Source organism: Malania oleifera, chromosome 2 (assembly GCF_029873635.1).
Source record: "Malania oleifera isolate guangnan ecotype guangnan chromosome 2, ASM2987363v1, whole genome shotgun sequence".
In the NCBI taxonomy this organism is placed as follows: domain Eukaryota; kingdom Viridiplantae; phylum Streptophyta; class Magnoliopsida; order Santalales; family Ximeniaceae; genus Malania; species Malania oleifera.
Window position 1 is genome coordinate 151,678,801 of NC_080418.1, and position 20,058 is coordinate 151,698,858.

At 31.5% G+C, this 20,058-nt stretch overlaps 1 protein-coding gene across 5 annotated transcripts in view; it reads left to right on the forward strand.

Moving 5' to 3' along the window:
* Positions 1 to 17,860: 17,860 nt before the first annotated feature.
* Positions 17,861 to 20,058, forward strand: part of LOC131149455 (uncharacterized) — a 41,303-nt gene continuing 39,105 nt past the window's right edge. For 3 of the 5 annotated variants that reach the window (XM_058099904.1, XM_058099902.1, XM_058099906.1), the window contains exon 1: positions 17,861 to 18,198. The gene's annotated coding sequence lies outside the window, so the exon portion shown is untranslated. Of the gene's footprint in view, positions 18,321 to 20,058 lie in introns of all 5 variants that reach the window. The other 2 variants (XM_058099905.1, XM_058099903.1) reach the window with 2 other exon arrangements.

Genomic DNA, 20,058 nt, shown 5'->3' on the forward strand with positions numbered 1-20,058 from the left:
TCAAAGATTATGGTTGCACTATCAACTATCACCCGGGAAAAGCCAACGTGGTAGCAGATGCATTAAGTCAAAAGTCAATGAATGCGTCAGTCTCGGCAATGGTGACCCAACATCAAATTATGATGGACCTGGAAAGATTTGGTGTGGAAATAGTGGAAGGAAATCATCAAGCTCTCATTGCTAATATGATAATCCAACAGACCTTACCGGAAAAGATTAAGGCTGCATAGATGGAAAATGCAGAGCTAGTGAAGGTTATGGGTAAGGTACGAAGTGGACTGAAGGGAGACTTTAACATCTTTAACGATGGAGTTTTGAGATAACTAGGTTGTGTGTGCCGAATGACAAAGATATCAAAAGAACAATCTTAGAAGAAGCTCATCGATTTCTTTACACAGTGCATCCGGGAAGCATGAAGATGCTTCGGGACTTGAGAGAGTCTTTTTGGTGGAATAACATAAAGAGGGAGATTGCACAATTTGTGGAACAGTGTCTTACTTGTTAGCAAGTAAAGGCTGAGCATTAGAGACCAGCAGGACCACTGCAACCAATCCATATTCCCGAGTGGAAATGGTAGCACATCTCCATGGATTTTGTAATTGGGCTGCCTCCAGCACTCCATGGACAGAACACCATCTGGGTGGTTGTTGATCGTCTAACGAAGACCACTCACTTTATTCTAATCAAAGTTAACTACTCTATGACCAAGCTTGTAGAGTTATATGTTCAAAAGATAGTTAGACTATATGACGTGCCAGTGTCTATAGCATCAGATCGAGATCCACGATTCACATCACAATTCTGGAAGAGTTTGCAAAGAGCCTTGGGATCACAACTTACTTTCAGCACGACATTTCATCCTTAAGATGATGGACAATCGGAGAGAACCATTTAGATATTGGAGGATATGTTGAGAGCTTGTGTACTGGATTTCAAAGGAAGTTAAATTCAGTATCTGCCGTTAGTTGAGTTCGCCTATAATAACAATTATCAGTCCAGCATAGAGATGACACCGTATGAAGCGTTATATGGTCGAAAGTGCCAATTCCCATTATATTGGGATGAGGTTGGCGAACGACGAATTTTAGGTCCTAAGATTATACAAAGGACCTCTAAGGAAATTAAGCTCATCCGTTACAAAATAAAAACCACTCAAAATCGGCAAAGGAGCTATGCGAATACCCATCAGCGTGAGTTGGAGTTTGAAGTGGGGGATAATATATTTTTGATAGTCACTCCAATGAAAAGAATCATGAGGTTTGGGAAAAAGGGCAAACTAAGCCCCAGGTATATTGGACCGTACGAGGTATTGGAAAAGATTGGTCCAGTTGCTTACAGAATTGCCCTACCTCCTGCACTATCGAGAATTCATGATGTATTCCATGTCTCAATGTTAAAGAAGTACGTTCCAGACCCTTCTCATGTGATAAGTTATAAGTTGTTAGAAGTTAGTGACACTCTATCATATGAAGAAGTACCAATCCAGATTTAAGACGTGAAGGATTAGGAGTTGAACACAAAGAAAATTTCGATGGTAAAAGTGCTCTAGCACAACCATGACATTGAGGAAGCATCTTGGGAACTAGAAGTAGAAATATGCCAGAAATACCCACATTTTTCAACAATAGCAGGATCGGATAAAAGCACAACATTATACAAGGTACTCATTTAAATTTTTGTAAATTTAGAGAACGAAATTTTTATAAGGAGGGGAGGATGTAATAACCCAAAAAAAAAAGTAGAATAATAATAATGGTCATTTAGTTAGTATCAAAATAAAAGTGTTTCCCTTTTAGGATCTTTGATTCCATGTTTGATGCCTAAGAAAGACCTTTTCTAAGCGAGTGCTCAGAGACCATTGTGGATTAGCCGCTCCCTAGAGGTCGGCCTGGTCAAAATGGAATTTAATAGGATAAAATAAGGTAGACATTGTTTGTATACGTAAACAAGTACATAAAATAATATTTTGACTGATATAATTTGTAGAAATATATGATAAAATAATAATAATATAGGTATCCTATACAAGACCCATAAGATTGTGTGGAGCCGACATGAGTCCCAAAGCCGTGTGGAGGTTCACATGAATCTCGAAACTGTGTAGGGCTTATAAAATCGTATGAGAACTATTGGAGTTACGTAGGACCCACTTGGGTCTCAAAGTTGTGTGGGGCCCACAAGACCACGTAGGGCCTACATGAGTTTTCGAAATTCGAATTTAATTATTTTAAAAAACTAAAATATAGCTTAAAAGTAATAATAATGATTTAAAAAGTTATAAAAAAAAATTCTCTAATTAATTAATTAAGTAAATTAATTAAATGGGAGTGTCGGTAAACACTCCCATTTCCCCCACATGATCTTCATTCCCATCCCACACTCAACTCATACCTAGCTCATCTCATGTCCATTTTTTAATTTTTTTTTTTAAAATAATTTCACCCCTCCTTCGCTACTTTTACAAATTTCATTTCTTCCCCAAAATTTTCCTATAAATACGAAGATCACAGCCTTCATTTTTCATAAAAATTTTCAAAGTAAGAGAAGGATTAGTGAGTGAAAGAATTAGTGGTGGAGAGAAAATTTTTGAGTAAGTTCTCACTCACTCACTTTTTTGGATCTCATTTCTTAGAAATAGTCATTGTATTCGTAGCACAAGGTAAAAAAAGAGGTAAGTAAATTTGATTATGTTGGATTTTTATTTAAAATTTAAGCCCGAGTTTTTTTTTTAAAGTAAATTTCGATTATGTTAGTTTCATAAAATTTCTCTGAGTCTATTTTTATACATATTTAATTATACTAGTTTTATTTTTAATATACTTGCATTTATTTTTGGGTTAAGAAATGTTCTAATCCACCCGGGTAATTTTCAGCATTTCTTTCTATTAAAAATAAATAAATAAATATTTTTAACACAAAAATGGTGTGACATGAATTTATTTTTACATTGCATGTTTCATAAAAATATGAGTAAAGATGAGATTTTCACTATATTATTTTAAATTGTATAAATTATAATAAGATGATTTTAAAACCTATGACAATGAAAGTTCAAAGTTACAGATGCTTGGTACCGCAACTTAAAGTTTAAATGAATTTGAATGTACCCACACTATTTACAGAGTGGTTATTTATGTTAGTAGATTTCTCCTGAGGGCACACCTAGTTCTGGATCAGGACTTAATAAGAAAAATCTCACTTAATGTTTACGTACGTTGATTTAGTTTTGTCGGTCAACCAGCTAGGTTCAGTCTTCGAACCGTACAACCTAATCATGGGAGTAAACATGACTTACGGCTAATAGGCCTAAGGGTGTCTTTTATAATATATGTTTATACATATTTAATTACGTATACAAAGTTATTAATGATTTGAAAAAAAAATATAAGTTTACATAAAATTGGTCATTCATGTCCTTAAATGACGATCTAAATAAAACGTATAAGGAAAGGTATATGCATGTATATCATTAAATATTTTTATAGTTTTAAAGTTAAAAGTTTAATTTAACAGTCACAGTATATGGTTATTAAATTTTACTATTATAGTTGATGGTAAAAGTTTTATACAAATTTTTTTAAATTTACATTTATTTTAAAAGTAGTTTTGAAGTTATAGTATTAAATATCATTTTACGAAATTTTAAAAAAAAAACTCATTTTTGCCACACACTAATAATAATCTTATTTACTTACTGAGTGTCGTCTCGCCCCAATCATATTTTTACATTTCAGATAACTCTGAAGGACATATCGGAAATCAAGCATAGCAAACATGTAGATGGGAATAAAATAGAAAAATAAAGCTTGATTAGAAATATTAGTATGATGCCAAATATTTATGCTTATGTATTTTTTCTTCTTTTGAAATAAATGATTGTAAGATGGATAATTAGCGCTCTGATTTAATAATGATTGAGTTTATTTACTTCCGCTGTAAATCAATGGTAAAAAGTAAATATCTCAGACCCTTTGGGGTTGGGGTATTAGCGCTGTAGTAACTGCATCAGCCTAGTGCCACTTGGGTACGTGGGGGCCAAGTAAAAGGTTACGAGAAATTTCAAGTATATGTCGGTTTTTTGTTCAGCAATACCATTTTGCCGAGGAATTCATGGGCAAAAAAGTTTCATGATTAATTCCATATTGTTGAAAATAATCAAGGAATCCCTAGTTAACATATTCACGACCATTATCGGACCGGAGAATCTATATCTTAGCTGAGAATTGAGTCTGAACCATGACATGGAATGATTTGAACACACTTAATACTTCATCTTTATGTTTCAACGAGTATAGCCAAGTCATGCAAGTACAGTGATCAACAAATATTACAAACCAGCGAATTCAAGACGTAGTAGAAACAAGAGAGGGTCCCCACACATTAGAATGGATTAAAGAAAATTTAATATCACTTCTATGCATACTCAATGGATACGTAACGCGATGACTTTTAGCAAGAATGCAAGTATCACACTTAAAGTCAACAGTTGATATATGTGAATAAATTATGGAATAAATGTCATATATTATAATGTCCCGAGCCTCTACGTAGGTCCGGAGAGCTACTAATCCATTCATTTACTTGATAATTCACATTCTAATATCATGTACACAACGAAAAACATAATTATAATCTTCCAACAAATATAATACTAGAGTTTTCTAAATTTATTTACACACCATAATAAATCATGCATCCACCTATTGTAAGGACCCAAACCCGAATGGGTTCCTATATATAATTTTTTTAGTGGATGCAAATAAATCTAAATTATTTTTATTATCAGAGCACTAATTAACTTTATTATAAATATATGTCTCAACTATTAAAATGTAAATTTTTAAAATTCTAAAATACACAAACATATTCTAAATTGTATTATGCTAAATTTTATTCTACTCTACTATTTCTATTCCCGCCCATGTACTTGTTACGCCAGATTTCTGGTATACTCTTCAAAATGATCTGAAATGTAAAATAATGATTGTGGTGAGATGACGCTCAGTAAGTAATAATAAGATTATTATTAGTGTGTGGCCAAAATGAGCTTTCATAATACTTTAAATTCATAAAATAATATTTAATACTATAACTTCAAAACTACTTTAAAAATAAATGTAAATTTAAAAAATTATGTATAAAACTTTTACTATCATCTATAATAGTAAAATTTTATAATCATATACTATAACTGTTAAATTAAACTTTTTAACTTTTAAAACTATAACTATAATACTCAATCATGTATATATATACTTTTTCTAATTAAAATATTATCTAGGCACAAAAATGCCCCCGCTCACATAAACATATATTTTTCTTTCAATTCATCAATAGTTCTGTATACGCAATTAAATATGTATATATACGTACTATAAAAATCACTTTTAAGTCTGTTAATCGTAAGTCATATTTACTCCTATGATTGGGTTGTATAGTCCGCATACTAGACTTAACTGGCTGGCCGACAAAACTAAATCAACGTACATCATCATTAAGTGAAATTTTCCCTATTAAACTTTGATCCGAACCAGGTGTGCACTTAGGAGGAACTCATTACCATATAAAATCACTTTATAAACAGTGTGGGTGCATTGTGATCCATTTAAACTTTAAGTTGCGATACTAAGCATTCGTAATTTTTTGTATCATCTGTGCCATAAGGCTTTTTGAAAATATCTCATTATAGAATTTATTAAATTACAATAATATAATGAAAATTTCATTTTTACTCATATTTTTAAGAAATACACAACGTAAAAAAAAATTAACTCATGTCATTTTTAACTCATATTTTCATGAAACATGCAATGTAAAAATAAATTCATGTCACACAATTTTCGTGTTAAAAATATTTTTTTGAATAAAAATTAATGTTGTAAAACATTCAAGGGATTTAGAACATTTCTTAACTCAAAAATAAACATAAGTATATTAAAGATAAAACTGATACTATTAAACATGCGTAAAAAATAAATTTGGGAGAATTTTATGAAAATAATTAGCAAAATCAAAATTTACTTACAAATAAATTCGGGTAAAAATTTTAAATAAAATCTAACATAATCAAATTTACTAACAAATTAATTCGGATATAAATTTTAAATAAAAATTTAACATAATCAAATTTACTTACAAATAAACTCGAATATAGATTTTAAATAAAAATCTAACATAATCAAATTTACTTACCACTTACTTAACCTTGTGCTACGATCACAACTAATATCTTTAAAAAAAAAAATGAAATCGGAAAGAGTGGGTGTGTGAGAATTTTAATTATAGTAAAAATTCTCCCTCCACTACTAATTCTTTTACTCACTAATCTTTTTCTTGCTTTGGAAATTTTTTTGTAAAAAATGAATGTTAAGAGTTTCATATTTATAGGAAAATTTTGGGAAAGAAAATTAAATTTATAAAAGTGTGGGGAGAGGGGTGAAATTATAAATTTTTTAAAATTAAGGAATGAGCATGGATGGGTTAGGTATGGTATGAGAATGAGGATCATGTGAGAGAAATGAGAGTGCTTGCCAACACTTCCATTTGATTAATTTTCTAATTAATTAATTAATTAATTTTAATTTTGTTTAAATTATTGTTATTATTTTTAAGCTATGTTTTAGTTTTTTTTTAAAAAAAATTAATTAAATTCGAATTTCAAAAACTCATGTGAGCCCCATATGGTCTTGTGGGTCCCACATAACTTTGAGACCCAAGTGGGTCCTACATAATTTCAATAGTTCTCATACGATTTTATGAGTCCTGCATAGTTTCGAGACTCATGTGGACCCACACGACTTTAGGACTCATTTGGACCCCATATATGATACTTATATTATAATTATTATTATTATTATTATTATTATTATTATTTTACCATGTATTTCTACAAATTTTGTGTGTCAAAACACTATTTTATGTATATGTACTTATTTACGTGTACAAATAGTGTTTATCCTGTTTATCTTATGAAATTTCATTTTAACTAGGCTGACCTCCAGGGAGCGACTGAGCCGCAATGGTTTTTGAGCACTCGTTAAGATAAGGTCTTTATTAGGCATCAAACATGAAATTAAGGATCCTACCAGAAAATGACTTCTAAATTGATATTAACTTAATGATCATTTTTATTATTTTATTATTATTATTATGCTTTAATCGTGTATATATATATATATATATATATATATATATATATTTGGGTCATCACATTCTCCCCTCCTTATAAAAATTTCATCCTCGAATTTGCTAACTTAAAATGAGTACTGTATAATTGGTTGCGTTATTTGAAAGAGTAAATTGATGAACGATTTGGTTAAGTCTTAGAATAGATTGAGGGTCAATTTGGCGAAATATTTTATTTTGAGAACTGAAGTGTGAATCGTCGATCTAATAGAGGTTGAAAGGGAAAAGAAATTCAGAAGATGTGGAAAAGAATATTTTTATATATACATATATATATTATACATGTCTTATAAATTAAAAATATATATAAAAAACAAAATGAAACGAAATCTGGCCTTTAGAGCTTTAGTTCAACACCAACATCTATCGAAGTGCTAGCGGTGTTATTACTAACTGCTTGAGTTCTTTCTTGGCGGAATTGACCTCTTGTAATGTTACCGGCTTAGGTCGGAAAAAGGGAGAGAATGTTTGTTTGTTCAATGAGGAAAAACTGTCCTCTTCCCCTTGTGGCTTTTGGTGGGGATGCTTATAACAAGCCATCAGTGGAACATACATGAGTCTCAACGCGTTTTGGATCTCTTGGCAATGGTGGAGTAGGTTAGCATTATCACAAACCCTTATTGTGGTGACTCCGATGCTGCCATTGTAAGGGTTATGGTTCATTGGTGTGATGTTAGTTGTAAGTTTCATAGACGAAATATTGTCGATAGGGAAGAGGGTACAAGTGGTTAGGAAAATGGTTGGGGCACTGCTCGGGGCAGTAGTGGCGGAGGAAGTAAGATGGATAATTGGTGGGGCAATAGTTAAAATAGTGACTTTTTCAACTGATCCTCGCTTACGCCTACGGTTTTCAAACCAAAAGCGTACATTTTTCGACTCAATTGGTCCATACCGTCGGAGTTGTACTGCAAGCAAGATAGCCCACTCCACAAAAAGGAGTTCCCCTTGACTGCTGCAGAAGGCTTCCTCTAAAATCTCTAACTGTGCCTTATTGGGTTTCCATCTTTGGATTGCCGATCTAGTGTTGTTCTTAGCAACTTGGGGAGTTGGGTGGTTTGACAACATTTTCGAGTAATGAGACAACTAGGAGAAAAATTACAAAGAGGTAATCTCTGCAAACTGAAATGTGGTTGTTCAAGATGGTAGAAAGTTGTGATACTTAGAGTTCGAGGAGGACAGACCCTTTTTATAGAGAAATGGTCGCATGTTGTGGAAATCGAGAGAGAGCGACGTGTGCCACGAGAATCGAGAGAGAGCGACTCGTGTCACGGATATCGAGCGACGCTTTTAAATCGAGGGAGAATGACGCGTGCCGCGAGAATTGAGAAAGAGCGACGGGCGTCACCGATATCGAGCGATGCGTTTTACAAAAATCGAGTGAAAACGATGTGTGTCATGAAAATCGAAAGAAAGCGACGCGTGCCTCGAGTGACACGTTGTTTAAAAATTGAGGGAAAGCGATATATGTTGTGGAAATCGAGAAAAAGTGACACGTGCTGCGGAAATCGAGCGAGCGACGCGTATTACAAAATTTTTGGACTCAAGGTTTTGTTCATGTTTCTACATCTTTATTAATGTTTTAATTATAATTAATTTCGTACTCAAATCACCACTTGGGTGGGTGGCCTAGTGGTAAGGAACCAGCCGTGCATCCATGTGATCGCGGATTTGAGTCTCCACTATGTCCAAGTGGTCTCATGCCCTAATCTTGCTTCGGGGATAAGTAAGTTATAGCCGATGATTTCGACCCATGAGGCTATTTTTTTTTTTATCATATAAAGTTTATATATATATATATATATATAAATAATATAGTAAAATTTAAGTTGTATTAACTTTTATAAATTTATACAAAATAAAAATTAAAGATTCCGTCAAAATTTGTACTCCTAAATCAAACATGAATATTTGATGGGAATTGAATATGCAATGAATATATATTCATATTTAACTTGCACATGCTAAGGGTTTTTTTTTTTGAATTTAAATATAATATAGCAACATTTAAATTATGTTTAATTCCTTATAAACTAATACAAAATTAAAATTAAAGAATTTATCAAAATATATATTCCTAAATTAAGCTTGAATGTATTGATGAGAACTGAATATGTAATGTAAAAGTACATATTTGTATCTAACTTGTATATGCAAAGAAATTTTTGGTAAATCCAGATTTCAGAATAGAGTGTTTATTCATATCTATTTGTATATGTAACATCTCTAAATTTAGTAGGGTCAAATGTGTTATTTCTTATATTTTTAGTGAAAATAATAAAAATGAAAATAAATAAATCTCAGATATTATTATATTTTATATATATAAAAATTTTAAATTATTATTGCATCTGACAATTAATTATGAATCATCAATATTGGTACGTGTTTCTACAAACATAAATAACATATTTAAACTAATTAACGTGTCATAAACAATACTACCATTTTTCTTAGAAAATTTAGAATTGTTACCTGTCCTTAGTAGCCTTCACATTAATCTCATTTCTTTCAATGTTACTGTCTTTATAATCCATTATTAAACAATGATCAAATGTTATTTTAAAATCATAAATCTATTGTTAACGTACAATAATATAACAAACTAAAAGAAATATCCTAAACTACCCAATCCTATCTAAACCATGTTTTATGCCTAAGTTCTGATAAAATTTATATGTTAGAGTATGCAGAACCTATATCCTATGCTCCAATACAAATTGTAAGGACCCGAACCCGAATAGGTTCCTACATAAAATTTTTTTGTGGATACAAATAAATCTAAATTATTTTTATTACAATAGCACCAACTAACTGTATTACAAATATATGTCTCAACTATTAAAATATAAATTTCTAAATTCTAAAATAAACAAACATATTCTAAATTGTATTATGTTAAATTTTTATTCTACTCTGCTATTTCTATTCCCGCCCATGTATTTGTTATGCCAGATTTCTGGTATATCCTTTAAAGTGATCAGAAATGAAAAATAATGATTAGGATGAGACGACGCTCTGTAAGTAAATAAGATTATTATTAGTGTGTAGCCAAAATGAGTTTTCATAATACTTTAAATTTGTAAAATAATATTTAATATTATAACTTCAAAACTGCTTTAAAAATAAATGTAAACTTAAAAATTTATGTATAAAACTTTTACTATCATCTATAACAGTAAAATTTTATAATCATATACTATAACTGTTAAATTTAACTTTTTAACTTTTAAAACTATAACTATAATACTCAATCATATATATATACTTTTCCTTATTAAATCATTATCTAGGCACAAAAATGCCCCCGCTCACATAAACATATATTTTTATTTCAATTCATCAATAACTGTGTATACGTAATTAAATATGTCTATAGTCGTACTGTAAAAACCACCCTTAAACATGTTAATCGTAAGTCATGTTTACCCCCATGACTAAGTTGTGCGATCCGAATACTGGACTTAGTTGGCTGGCCGATCAAACTAAATTGACGTACATCATCATTAAGTGAGATTTTCACTATTAAACACTGATTCGACCCAGATGTGCACTGAGGAGAAATCCAATACCATATAAATCCACTTTGTAAACAGTATGAGTGCACTGTAATCCGTTTAAACTTTAAGTTGCGGCACTGAGCATTCATAATTTTTTGTATCGTCTGTGCCATAAGAGGTTTTTGAAAATATCTTAATATAGAATTTATTGAATTACAATAATATAATGAAAATATCATTTTTACTCATACTTTCATGAAATATGTAAAAAAAAAAAAAATTAACTCATGTCATTTTTACTTATATTTTCTTGAAATATGCAACGTAAAAATAAACTAATGTTACACAATTTTCATGTTAAAAATATTTTCTTGAATAAAAATTAATACTGTAAAATACCCGATGGGTTTAGAAGATTTCTTGACTAAAAAATAAACGCAAGTATATTAAAGATAAAACTGATATAGTTAAACATGCGTAAAAAATAAATTTGGGAGAATTTTATGAAAATAATTAGCATAATCAAAATTTACTTATAAATAAATTTGGGTAAAATTTTTAAACAAAAATCTAATATAATCGAATTTACTTACAAATAAACTCGGATATAAATTTTAAACAAAAATCTAACATAATCAAATTTACTTACAAATAAACTCAAATATAAATTTTAAATAAAAATATAATATAATCAAATTTACTTACCTCTTACTTAACCTTATGCTACGATCATAACGAATATTTTTTAAAAAAATGAGATCGGAAAGAATGAGTGAGTAAGAATTTTAATTATAACAAAAATTCTTCATCCACCACTAATTCTTTCACTCACTAATCCTTCTCTTCCTTTGAATTTTTTTTTTTTTTTATGAAAAATGAATGTTGAGAGCTTCCTATTTATAGGAACATTTGAAGGAAGAAAATTGAATTTATAAAAGTGTGGAAAGATGAGTAAAATTTTAATTTTTTAAAAGTAAGGAATGAACATGGATGAGTTAGGTATGATATGGGAATGATGATCATGTGGGAGAAATGGGAGTGCTTGCCGACACTCCCATTTGATTAATTTTTTAATTAATTAATTAATTACATTTTTTTAAATCATTATTATTTTCATTATTTTTATTTTTAAGTTATGTTTTAGTAATTTTTTTTTTATTCGAATTTTGAAAACTCATGTGGACCTCATATGGACTTGTGGGCCCCACGCAACTTTGAGACCCAAGTGGGTCTTATGTAACTCCAATAGTTCTCATAGGATTTTATGAGTCCTACGTAGTTTTGGGACTCATGTGGACCCCACACGAATTCGCTACTCATGTGGGCCCCACATAAGATACTTATATTATTATTATTATTTTACCATGTATTTCTATAAATTATATTTGTTAAAACATTATTTTATGTATATGTACTTATTTTTTTTGGGTACGTCCCGGGTGTCCACTACCGTCAACGATGTCCGTTTTACGGTCTGTCGCACCGGCCTGTGACTAATCCCACGCCCTGTAGTATGGCCCCACACACCACAGAGGGGTAAATTCAGGCGCGCAGCCACAGGAATCGAACCCGGGGTGGGAAGATCCCTGACCTCGTGAAAGGCAACCCCTGGAGTCCGCCCTGCCAACTGAGCTCAGCCCTGGGGGCTATGTATATGTACTTATTTACATGTATAAAGAGTGTCTATCCTGTTTATCTTATGAAATTTTATTTTGATTAAGCCAACCTCCAAGGAGCGACTGAGCCGCAATGGTCTTTGAGCACTAGTTAAGACAAAGTTTTTCTTAGGCATCAAATATGGAATTAAGGATCCTACATAAAAAGAACTTTTGAATTGATATTAACTTAATGACCATTTTTATTATTTTATTATTATTATTATTATTATTATTATTATTATTATTATTGTACTTTAATCGTATATATATTTTTGGGTCATCATACCTATACTCCCATGTATACACATATCTCTAAAAAATATTCAGTATTCACAACACCAGCATGTTTCACAACCATTCATAAAATCCATAAGCCTTAAAACATAAAACATAAAATATTTACATTTCCAAAAACATCATTAAAATGTTTATACCATTTTTCTTATATCTCCAAAAAATGCTATAAAACCTAAAACTCTCTAAACTCGATTTCGATGAGGTCCTGAAAAAGATGCATTTATATTTTAATGAAACACATCTCAGTAAGGGAATAAACAATATATTAAAATAGAGTGTGGCTAACATGAGTTTATATAACAACATAATATTTAATATTTTAAAATCGTTAACATAATTTCTGAAATCATTCTCTGAACCTAATCAATCACATGCAAAAGATTTAACCCATGAGATTACCCAAGGATATGGGTGATTACTTACCCATACAAGTAGCACCCCTATGTTCTGATACATTTAATAACCTGAAGGTCACTACTGAAGTATATCAGAGCACTCGCCTTACTCAGTAAGCCCTCTAGTGTTAGATTGTTCTTGTACTCACATAGTTCAAACAAAGGTTTACTAGCGAAGGCCACAAGGATAGGGAAATCTACCCGCCCATACAAGTAGGTTCCCTCTGTCATGGTGCATTATGCAGCCTACTGCTACATTTGATATTACTAGCACACTCGCCTTTCTCAGCAAGCCCTCGGGCGAAGAGTATCCCTTGCCCCAGTTGTAACATATTCTATTAGTATAAATACTTCTAATATCATAATATATTATTCTTTTTGTCATTATTCAACCATTCGCATATATTCATATTCATAACTTTAACATTTCATTTCATTTTACTTTAAGTGACTATTTTCCATTTACATCGTTCACATTTCACATTTCATTTCATTGTCATTTCATTCCATTTTCATTTTATTCATTCGTACTACAATTGTTTTTTAGCCGTCATCAGTTAGTCCACATAAAAATGCGCTAAAATCTGCTAACACAGCTCATTTAGGCTGTCATCAATTAGTCCACATAGAAATGCGCTAGAATATACTAACACGACTTTTTTCAGTTGTCTTACATTTATATGGTTGCATTAACATATACAAACAGTATAGTTCATATCATATTTCATTCTCAATACATTACTTACTTAGCATGTATCTCATACATTTAACATATATTTGTACAAAACTTACATTTACTCATGCCACACAATTTAACAATAAAATTCATACATATTCATTGTAAAATAAGTCAACTCACATTTAGCATTTAAATACTGAAAATGTAATTTCCATTTCTTACATAATTTTTTAGAAAATACCTTTCATTTTCATCAGTCAATTTTCACATATACATAGTTAAATAAGCGGGTCTAGGCTCAAAAAACATAATTTACATGGTTGGCATTTTAAAACCTATACCAAAACATATACATAAGTATAACATAATTCATTATCTTTTATTTCATAAAACCTAATTTAATATATAATTTTCCTTTACTTGGTTTTTTGAACTACACCAACAAGGATCTCGAAAAGATACCTGCAACGCTCACCCGAGTCCTGAAATAAAAATTCTAGTTCCATTAAATCATTCATAATTAAAATACTATTTTAATATTTCCTAGGCCCTTAAATTCCAAATAAATAATTATACCCTCAAATATAACCAATTTACTTATTTTTTCAAATCTCACTTTCACTTTAGAGTGGAGCCTAGGAAACCCAATTTGAAAATTTACTCACGCCAAAATGACGACAATCGCGACTAAGATCATGTGGTACCAGCCTGATAGTTGATTTAGTGGCAAAATTAAAGAGAAATTGAGAAATTAGGAAAAAGTTGCATTACCCCCGGAATGACGCCTACGCCGCTCCTATGACAAATCCACTCTAGTATAAATGTCGGTGGTGGAGTTAGAAATCCAGCGGCACCTTTTGTTTCCCGATCGGCCGAATATCCGCCGAGAAATTAAGGAGAGAAGGAGACGAGACGAGAGAGATGAAAAAAGGAGAGAGTGAGAGGTGCGGAGAAGTAGAGAGAGATAGAGAGAGAGAGGAGGAAATGCTCTTGCAAATAAGTTGCAATTGGATTTCAAATTGAAATCCAATTCATCCTATTACATTTATTGAATTCTTTATATTATTTTAATATTATACATATATATATATATCCATTATATCGTTTATTTTATTTACTTTAATTTTATAATGTTTAATTAATTAATTGATTAATAATTTTAATTAAAAATGTTGTTTTTTTTTACTTTATTATATATTATAATAATATTATATTATATACTTATATATATATATATATATTTATCACCCATCCTTATACATTTAGGCATATATATATTTAACATTCACATAACTTAATTTAATTAATTCAATTAAATAATTAATTAAATAATTAATTAATAATTAATTTTTTTTCCCGAGTTACTACACGTATACCCAAATGATGGGTGTCTTAATCGACGATGTAAAAGCCAAATCCGTTTCTCCTTGATGCCATTCAAATGACGCATATGATGTGCTCGATGCACACTGAAATCATCCATGTAGTAATCCCCCCTCTTGGTACCACTCTCAATGATCTCCTTTGTGAGAATATCCTAAATAAGACAAAAAGTTGGATAAATAAGCACAACACAATTTAAGTATGTTGTTATTTGGCTAACAGAGAGTAACTTACGAGATAGAGAGGGAACCAATAAAGTGTTAGAAAACGTGAGAGAAGGTGACAAAGTCGCTGTGCCAACCCCGGTGACCGAAGAAATAACTCCATTGGCATTTGCAATGTTTGTGCGTCGTAGTGGAGAAGCGTGTGAGAAATCATTGAGATCGAATGTCATGTGATCGGTAGCCCAGGAGTCAAGTATCCAAATGTCACTATCAGCATTTCGACGAGAATTAAATAAAACAGTACTCGATATGTTGAGGTTGCTTGTGTCATCCATTAATAAAACTTTATCATGAAAACAACTCCAAAATAGCAAAATCAACGCGTAAACCACACAATACAAAATTTTCAAAAGCTAAAAAACACAACCAAAAATCAGGTAGCAAGTACAAATAAAACCGTTCCTGAATTTAAAGCTCTCTAAATGAGCAAAACTACAAACCTCCAGTCTGTAACAAATCAGCTCAAGATTCAATTAGGCATTCACCGAAATCCTCGTATGAATCCATGCCAAAACTGCAAGAAAAACACTCAAAAAAAAAAAAAAAACATCGTGGGGTATGGCAAGAATGGCCACGAGCAGAAGATCTCTTCGCAATAGCAAACCCTACAGGTGTTACTAAAATGGCGACAATTCAGGGGTTAAGCAAAAGGCTTGAACCACAGTCTAACCTAGAAAACCGTCTCGACCGATTTGGAGAAGACATCTTTTCCAAGTCAAATGGCCAATAATGACACTAAAGGCATAATAGAAACCGGTAGCGGCGGAGAAAGCTCCAGCGAAGGCAGGGGTGAGGGCGATCTTGTGGCCTGTGATTGGCAAAGAGTTGAGATCGCCGAAGTGTTTAAAGATCAGACGCGTGGTTCATGATTTCGGTGCCGTTGAGGCAAATTGGGACGAAGATTGAGAGTTTCACTAGTGGAGACGAAGATGAAGAGGGATTCGAGAGTTTAGATCTCTCAGGCGACTCTAGATTCGAGAAGTTTGCTCAGGAGGTGTCGCGTCTCGCTCCGACAAGAGGGGATGTAGACGGCCATCGGTGAGCAATTGTAGGGGTAGGGTTTATGTTTGGCTCTGATACCATGTTAAAACAAGAAGGAAATAAACGCGACAATTACGTTGTTCGGCTGATTCCAACCTACATCCACAGGAAAGGTCTCTTTTTTTTTTTTTTTACCTTAGAAATATTACAAGTATAAATAGAGATATTTTTCTCTCTATTTTTGGTAATTTACAAAGTTTAAGGCTAGGATTATGGCTGAGATTCTCTAATCCTTGATTGAAGGGATTTGTATTTATAATCTCCCTAATTTACAACTCACGCTAACAAATGGTTTCGGGATTCAATAGGCGCTTCTTTAGAGGCAACAATTGATAATTCAAAATTCTTAAATTCAAAGGGTTCTTTCTAAGCCAGACTTGCTGCGGTATCCTCAAAGGAAGAATATAAGAGAATTCTCAAAGAATCTTTATCTTCATTCAAAAGTGATGACAATACTAATCCAAAATCAAGATCTCTCCAAACATAGTGTCAATTCATTTCTTAAGTATTTGTAGTGCAATAAATACAAATATATTTTTTTATTTAAAAATATTATTTAATTCATGTCTTTCATTTATGCTATTTTTGGCTATATTTTATATTACTAAAAAAAAAGTTATGTCATGCTAGATATGAATTTGAATTTTATTATTTAACTATAGTTTTGTGATATTAAAGTAATTTTAGTTTATGAGCTATAATACAAAAGGATTGTAGTTTATTTAATATATGATATTGATATTTATGTTATGAATATAATGAACTAAAATATTTCTAATATGAACTATAAAGAAAAAAAATACATATTAAGGTTAATTTGATTGTTTTTTTTAAAGGATTAGACTAAGGATTGAGATGAATTTGACAGAACTTATACTATTAATTATATATTTCACCCATAACTAATTATTGTATATTAATATTGCGTTTATTAATGTTCATGTTATCTTCATTTTTGTTATAATTGTATAGTTAGATTATTGTGAATATTCTCCTCCAAGAAACATAATCTCTTATTTTTGATTACTAATCTCAAACCCAAACTTTAAAATATAAAAAGAATGAAAATCATATTATTTATTTTGTTAAATATTTACTTTTACTTGTTTGCAAATAGTCATTAACAAAACTATACAACTTCATTGAGAGCAAACTTTGTCCTTCATACCATAAATGTTTTAGATTAATATTTTAGTAGACATTGCTGATTTTATATATTTATACAAATAGATTGAGTGAAAAGTATACAATGGATCAAGTTATTCAATTTATATTTATTGTTTAAAATTGTTTCAGAAAGTAAAATTAACATTGTTAAGTAATTTAATTATATTACTTTTAATCCTTAAAATAAAAATAAAAAAAATATTTTTTATTTTATAAGTCTCGCTCTAAATGTGGGTTATTATCTAGCAATTCATTATAATTCAACAAGTGTAAATATAATTTAATTTATAATTCTTTTTGTCAAAATAAATACAAATTTTTAAAAATAGCACGTGCCGATGGCTAGAAAGACAGGGTATGTATTGTGAGAGAGAGAGAGAGAGAGAGAGAGAGAGAGAGAGAGAGAGGAGGAGGAGGAAGAAAGAAGGGTGGAGGAGAAGTTGTGACGACTTTGGTTTCCCCGGTTCCCCAGTCGCGGAAGAAGAAGGGAGAAGAATTCCCCAGACCCCCCTGCGGCGGTCGCAGCCCATGAAACCGTTGCTCCAAGTAAGACGAGTACAAGACCCTTGTCTTCTTCTGAATTTCACTACATCTGTCGACAGCCAAGAGCCCTAGAGATTACCTTCATTTGAAAGCCGAGTGCCCTAAGTTTTCAATCAGAGAGCGAGGGAGGTAAGACGATTCTCTCCTCTTTGCTTACCGAAAATTTTACTTACGGAAAAACGTTTTTTTTGAAAAATGGCTCCTGGAATATCTTTGAAAATTTTTCCATAGGCTGCTTCTTATTTTGCATTGTAAGTATCATAATTTTTTTATTATTTTATTTCCATCTATTATTCTAACTATTTTAGTTAAATTTGTTAATTGTTATGCTTATTTGGTTGTGTTGATTATTTGATATACTATCTTGAGATTTATGTGTTTAGTTGTTTATTTAAAATGCTGTATATTTATTGACTCTTGCTGCATAACAGCAGTAAGGGAGCTGTCCAGAGGAGACATAGGGCTTTAAATAGGGGAGAGATGAGGGGAAGAAGAGGAAGAAGGAAGAAAAAGAAGGAGAGATGAGGAGGAGGAGGGTGATGTTACAATCATACTAGGTTTGGGAAAAAATCACCAATAATTGATCCTTACATAGTTTTCACATGCTATTTATAAGAAATCCTGAATTACAAAAAAACAATATTATAAATAGCCCAGAAGAATAGCATAAGGATACTAGAAATTACGAATAACAATAGCAACAACAACAAAACCAAACCTTAAGTCCCACTAGGTGGGGTCGGTTATATGAATCCTTTTCCGCCAATTTATGCAATCATGGACCATTTCTTTTGACAAATTCAGGGCTATTAAATCCTTACTCACTATCTCATTCCAAGTTATTTTAGGTCTACCCCTATTCTACAGCGTCCCACACTAACTCACTCACTCTTCCTCATTGGCGCACTATGTGACCTACGTTGCAAGTGTCCAAACCATTTGAGTCGTCCCTCCCTTATTTTATCTACTATAGGAGCCACACCTAACTTACCGCAAATATGTTCATTCTTTAATTTATCTTTTAAGTGTTATACCACTCTTCCATCTAAACATTCTCATTTCGACAACTTTTATTTTTTGGATATTCTGTTTCTTCGTTGCCCAACATTCTGATCCATATAACATAGCTGGTCTTATAGCCGTCCTAGAAATTACCAATAAACTTGTAAATGATACATCTTTACGCACAAACCCCCAAATACACATAAATCAACTACAAATTAAACTAAACACTCGTAATGACTTCCAATTAACTAAACACATTTGGGTTTGAGACCCAATGATCCCTTGATCCTATTCTTTCAAAATTGTTCTCCCAATTAGGTTGAAGTTATCCATCTAATTACCCACTTGTCGTCCCACATGAATTAGCCCCTGTTTGGCACATCTTAAAAAATAAGTACTTATTATGAAAAGTACTTTAGTACTTGTATCAATAAGTAGTGTTTGATTTACACTTAAATAAGTACTTATTTAAAAAAAACCTTTTTCAAACTATTTTTCAATGAGGACCATCCACATATTTTAGGCATAGGTTAAGAAGGTTTAGGAAATATTGTCTGTGTAAGGACCTCCTTGTATTATTTTACTGACTTCCTTCAATATTTTGTAATTATGTGTTTAATTGGTTATTTTTGTAAAATATGTGTTTGTAGTAGTAGTGGGTTAAGTGTTGGATATGCAAGTTGATGCGCAATTATTTTAATTTCCCTCTTTGTCTATATCTCTCTTTTGTATGCTCTCTTCTTCTTCGTTCTTCTCCTTCTTCCTCCTTATTTTTCTAGTTTTCCCCCTAATTCTCTTAATTTTCTCTCTGTATCTAAATTCTATTACTTGTCCTACATCAATTTGGTATCAGAGCAAACCACATCAAAATTGCCAAGAATTGAACCACTGTTCATTTGTAACTTCTCAAATAATTACGGTTGTGCCCTTGGAAGTTGAGCATCCGTTTCTAGCATCATTTTACAACACCCTGCACACCGTTGA